This window comes from Eutrigla gurnardus, assembly GCF_963514095.1.
Source record: "Eutrigla gurnardus genome assembly, chromosome: 2".
NCBI classification, from domain to species: domain Eukaryota; kingdom Metazoa; phylum Chordata; class Actinopteri; order Perciformes; family Triglidae; genus Eutrigla; species Eutrigla gurnardus.
Genome location: NC_139916.1, coordinates 17,125,590 through 17,131,589, shown reverse-complemented (window position 1 = coordinate 17,131,589; position 6,000 = coordinate 17,125,590). Strand labels below are relative to the sequence as shown.

At 44.0% G+C, this 6,000-nt stretch overlaps 1 protein-coding gene across 5 annotated transcripts in view; it reads left to right on the top strand.

Annotated features, from left to right (window-relative positions):
• The window catches only part of foxp4 (forkhead box P4), a 390,233-nt gene that overhangs the window by 302,451 nt on the left and 81,782 nt on the right, over positions 1-6,000 (top strand). The gene's annotated exons all lie outside the window — the stretch shown is intronic.

Sequence of the window (6,000 nt, the reverse complement as noted above, 5' to 3'; positions counted from 1 at the left end):
TAATCTAACGCTGGTGTTATTGAGTAGCGAACAGTTTGACACGAGTCTCTCACACTTTCCTTCTTCCGCCCGGGTTTCATTTGAACTTTTTTCTCCCTTTTCATCGGATTGTTGAACGCTAAACTTCTGAGCCACGTATTAACGCCGCTTCGCCTTCGTCCACACGTGTCCCGCAGCCCAGAGCCGCACCGCGCTGGAGCTAATGGACGCTGCTTTATTTCAACTCTTCAGCCGAGCGCAGAGTGCTGCACTCGGAGAAAGTGTCATGTGTCCCCGAGTCTAGGCGACCACAAGTTGGTCTCGCGGGTCAGGACTAAACTAAAGAGCTCGGGAGTGGGGACATTTTTTATTTTTTATTATTATTTTTTTTTCTAATTGAGGCAACAAACTTCACTTTGTGTGTCCGTTAATCGCGCTCGTTAAGGGGATGCGACAGTAAACACCGACGTTGGTTATGTGCTGTTAATTTTACACGCCCGCGTGTGTGTGACTGCTTTGTCATCGCTTTCTACCTGTTTCGCTCCGCTCGCCTTTAAATTCATTATGGCTTCGTTGAGTTTTTTCATAATTAAACACCGTTTGATATAATAAAAAAAGCAGGTCTTTACAGCACTCACTGAAAATAATGGAGCCCCTTGTTTTAAGAGAGAAAAAGACTTGTGGACACAGAACAAGTCAGGGACAATAGTTTCTTTTCAAACCCTTTTTTTGACTTTTGAAATTGGATGCGCCTTTTGTGACCTCGCTATAGTTTTGCTGTATATTTCCCATATAATTTCCCCGGATTAAATACATAACAACATACACACGCGGAAGGTGTTCGCGAGCAGGGCGTGGAGGAAAGTTGTCAATGCGCAGGGAAAAAGTTTAAAAACGGATCTGATCTGTAGGATCGTAGTGATAATTACTGCATTAAAACACACATCAACGTCTTTCTTTTTAGATTTTTTTAAATCATTCATTTAGATTGAAATAAAATCCACGTGTTACACTTTTGACGATACAAAAATATGGCCTCCCATCCTGAGCTGATTCGGACACGATTATAAATTTAGAAATTGAGGGGGTTGAAGCCTTTACCAGAACCTCCGTGTGACCCATGTTTTTCTTTTTCTTTTTGCAGTCATAAACCGCCTGAAAGCAGGCCTGCACCACAAAAGGGAAAATTAGCGTTTATTCTTAGAGAAAGGGGGGGTACATATATCTATATAAAAACATATAGCCTAATGAGAGAAACAGTTTCAAACTGCCGTGAATTTGCGCGACCGCATCAAACTTTTTCTCGTGAGCGTGTGTGAAATGAAGCGGCTGTTCTCTCCCCAACCCTCAAATCAAACAAATAAGATCACATTTGAAAACATCAGCCGCAACATTCCCGCGTGTCAGACGGACTCAGGTCCGCGCGTGATGGAAGGCTGCAGACAAAACAAGAGGGAGAGATGAAACGACAATTAATTGCTGTTAGTTGTCTGTCATTGAGAGAAAAAGCATACAGGCCGTGTGGGTGCGCACCCTGACACGGGCATTATTGCCCCGTGATTGATGGGCGCCGGGGCATTTGGCATAATTAATTTTATTTACTGTGTCCTCTCTCTCTCCTGTTGTGTACCCCCCCTCCACCCCCTCCACCCCCCCTCCCCGTCCTCTGCGGTGGCATTTCTGCGACGCGATGACACACTTTTAATTGCACTTTAATAGAAGATCCAGCGGGAATGAAAAAGCTCTTCATCACGTTTTATGACCTTGTCACATTTGTGGTGTCAGACAAGAAAGCAGGTATTTTTTCCCCCTTCCTGGTGGCTCGGAGGCCCTGGTGGAAAGTGTATGCAAATTTAAAATTTGAAAAAAGAAAAAAAAAGTTGATTTCACCTGAATGAGATGAGATAAAGTTGCGTATCCTTCACACACAAAAAATCACCACATTCACGTTTTGGTGTTCACACAACCTCTCCAGAGGTTTATTTAAATTAGCAAAATTACAGCACAATTTGGAAGATGGTTAATTTGTTAAATTTTAGTAAGAATTTGAATGTGTATATTTTGCATCTCGGCACACCTGAACCATTTAAATGGTGTGACAATAATTGTGTGCTGACAGCAACCCCAGATAACTCTTTTATTTATGATAAATTTGCTGAAATTATTTTCCAGAAATATGGAAAAAAAAAGGAAGTTTTGAGTGTCAATTTTAAAATCTTGTAGCTACATGTTCTTACAGCTCCGCAGCTGCAGAGATGTCTCAGCTATTGCAAAAGAATGATGTTCGGCGTAGATAGATTTCCAACAAAATACAAATGACATGCACAATTTAGATATTTGTTCATTTTGATTTAAAACAGATTATCCCTTTCAAAATAAACTTACAGTCTGATCTACAATCTGAAGGATGGAGGACAATTTAAACTTGTTTTTAACCATTGCGACATTCACCAGCAGCATCAACTCTGCAAAGTTCTCATTTCCATGATGTGCTTTGCTCATTGATCTCATCAGTGACGGGCTTCTCGTGGAATTTGAATAGCAGACGACGATGCGAAGGAGGATTTGAGGGGCAGAAGTAGATGTATTTGGGTGAAAGAGAGTGTACATGTGCAGGAAGCCAGAGGTGTCACAGAAGGATTGACTCTCTGCTCTCTGTCGGCTATTGTGCGTCTATGTCCTCAGCATTGCCACCTTTTTTTTCTTCATCTGACTTGCCTCAACACTTTTCTTTCTTGCTTCCCCCCTCCTCTCGACAGCTGTGTCTTTTCCATGTCCTGTTTTGTTACATTGTTTGCAAGAGTCGCTCATGTGCTGCTGATTTTTATCAGTTTCAGACTCTGTTCTTCACCAGACAATTGTTTCTGTTATGCTTACTGACACATTGCTTAAATAATGATTTTTCAGCATCGGTCCTCCGTGTGTGTGTGTGTGTGTGTGTGTGTGTGTGTGTGTGTGAGACCGTGTGCTGGTGTGCGACTGCGGTGCACGTATGACAACCGTCTAGAGACGGCCGATAATGGCTCTGGATCTCACATGCTTTAAAACCCCTTCAAGCGGGATTAAAAAGCCAAAGCAACATGATTGTGTTAGTCCATATACTCACTCAAAGAGTCCTTACCTCCAGCATGGGCACGTGAATGTATGTGTGGAAGAGTGTGTATATATATATACATATATATATATGTGTGTGTGTGTGTGTGTGAGTGCTTTTTTTCCCTGGATTCACCTGTCCTGCCCGAGTGAAAATGGACAGTGTTTGAAGTTTTAAATGTCCTGTGCGTCGGTAGCGTTGATGGCTCGCCTGTCCGTCTCTCCATCTCTGGCGCTCTCCTCGTTAAAGCCCTCCTGCTATCCCAAGCCCACAATCTGAGTGGGCTTTTGGCTCCAAAGTGATGTTGAAGAGCACCTGTATACAACTCTGCTATACATGTAGGATTTGACCTGTGATAGATACTCACAGGTTTACTTCTATCGCAGCACTTAGTGCATTACCTGCTTAAAAAGCTGGAATTGTTAAATTTTCATTTATCCTTTCAAATGGGCTTTGAGAAAAGCAAAAAAAAAAAAAAAAAAAAAAAAAGGCTTTTGTGCAAGGAGCATGTTTTTAAATGGAATCATTTCAAGCGTTGGTCCTGAAGCTGCCGTTACTGCGGGGTGTGCGTGTTTTAGCTGAGCATGTTTTGGGGATTCTAAATGTGGAGAAAGTGTAGGATAAGATATTCTATACGCTGTAAAAAAAATAGTCAAATTATGTGTTAAAATAAAACGTGTTCTAATTTGGTATACATCACTGATTTTTGAGGAATGAACGCGTTCCTTTTCGTGACCCAAAAAGATGGAAAAATGAAAGTTTACACGAGAACCGTAACGATAGCTTGTTACCTCTTTATAAATATGTTAATGAAATATAATTGACAAATTAATGGATTACATGAAAGTGTTATTCTTCATGGGCAGCCAGTGAGTGGGGGAGTGCTCTGGTTGTGTATTGAAGTGATTGACTGCACAGTGAAAGTGCCGCCACATTGCTTTCGACTGAGGCCTGATTATACATGTGGTTCTAATTGAACCTGTTATTTAGGAGAAGTTGAGTGCTGAATGCGCGTGCGCGAGTGTGTGTGTGTGTGTGTGCGTGCATCTGTCCGTCTGTCTGTGTGTGCATATAATAAATCCCACACATTTTTCAGTGATGAGATGTGTTTTCACGACGGGTCAGGAGGCGGTGTCGCAGGATAGTTGGAAGGCGAGCGGAAAGTTGCCTTGAAGCAGTCTTTTGGAAGTTGACCACCTGTGTGTGTGAGAGAGAGAGAGGTCGTTGTCGTTTATTGCCTTCTCTTCCTTTTAAATCTCTAAAACAAAAAGCTGTCATTGCACATATCGTGACCGCTCAACGTCCCAACTTCATTTTCTTTAGAAATCTACGCACTTTTCTCCCTTTGATTGATAAGCTAATCATTTTTTGCTTGACACAGTGTTTCAGCCTGTGGTCATTAACGTGTCCATGCGTTTCAGATGAGTTTTTCTGTATATGTGTATGTGTGTGTACTGGGACTCAGAGATGTTCCTCCAGCTCCACAGAGCACCGGCCCATTAACAGCTGATGGATGTGGGAAGGAGTGACCCAACAGCTTAGAGCGGAAGAGACTGTTTCCTATGGGCACGGGGAGGGGAAGCGAGAGAGGGACGCAGAGAGAGATAGAGCATATGAGTGAAAGGCTGGTGGAAGCAAGGGGAAAGCGACGTGCGAGCGGTTTATTAAGGCGTGGGTCCTTATAGCTGAGGAAGCATTAGATCAGCCTCTCCAGAGTGCGTTTGGCACCTGAGGCTGTGGCTGGAGCTGAAGGAGAGGGCTGTGGCTGAGGGTGGGGGCGGGGGGGGGGGGGTGAGAGCGCTGATCATGAAGTAACGTAGTTGGAGCTATCGAGTTTGATTTCACAGAATCAAAGAAAGAGTCACACGGGATCATTAGGTCAGCCACGCTGCCAGGTCGGGCACACGAGCCGGTCGGCCGGAAGCAGAATAAAAAAATAAATACCCGAGCAGCATTGTGTGTGGAAAGTGAGAGAACGCCTGTTGTGTTTGGGCAGAGCGTCTTCGTGAAAAAAGCTCTCATCGGTCGTCGTGTCCCCTGCTAACTCCGCATTGCTTCTGACAGCTGTATTTGTGTTATGGATTTTCCTTCACTCCCGTCCCGTCTCCCTTTCCTTCTCCCCTGCCTCCTCTCTCTCTCTCTCTCTCTCTCCCTCCCTCAGTAGTCGGCTCCCCTCCTCTCCATCGCCTCCACCCTATGACCTTTTGTAAGCACTTCATCAGAGAGCCGTTGGTGTTTTCTAAAGCGCCGCGACAAACTGACAGGGCAGCCGTCAATCGAGCGGGGGGGAACCGAGGGAGCAGATCAGTGGAAAAGCTTCGCTCAGAACAACAATGTGACTAAACTTTCTGCAGCACTGCTTTAATGTGTATTGAAAGGATGGCTGTGAAGGGTAGGTGACAGCTGTGGAGCGCAAGACTCAGACTGTTATGGATACGTACACGCGCGCACGGGGAGAGACGAGCGCGCACGCGTTTTGCACATTTCCTAAACCATCTGACTGGAGAGAAGCGTTGGAGTGCTCGTTTGTCCGTGGCGCCGCGGTGGTGAAAGATCTGCAGAGCGGACGAATGAGCTCTACGATAAAATGCTGAGAATCACAGAAGAGGAGGAGTGCACAGGGATTCATATCGAGCTCGATAAACTCAACTACAACCTGATTGAACTCAAATCAGAATTTCCCCCTCATAGCCTATTTGGGTTTATCTGCTCATTTCTGGTCTTGGTATTCGGATCTTCCATTAATCTGATTTATTTAAGCATTTTTTTATTTTATTTTAATTTTGAATTTTTTAATTTGCATCAGAGTGTATGAATTGCTTCAACCAGGATGACTTTACATTAACATATGATGATAGGAAATTAGCAATGCAGTATTTCCCCTTGTCCCTGTTCCTTGCCATCCTGAACCGGCGAAGGTAATAACC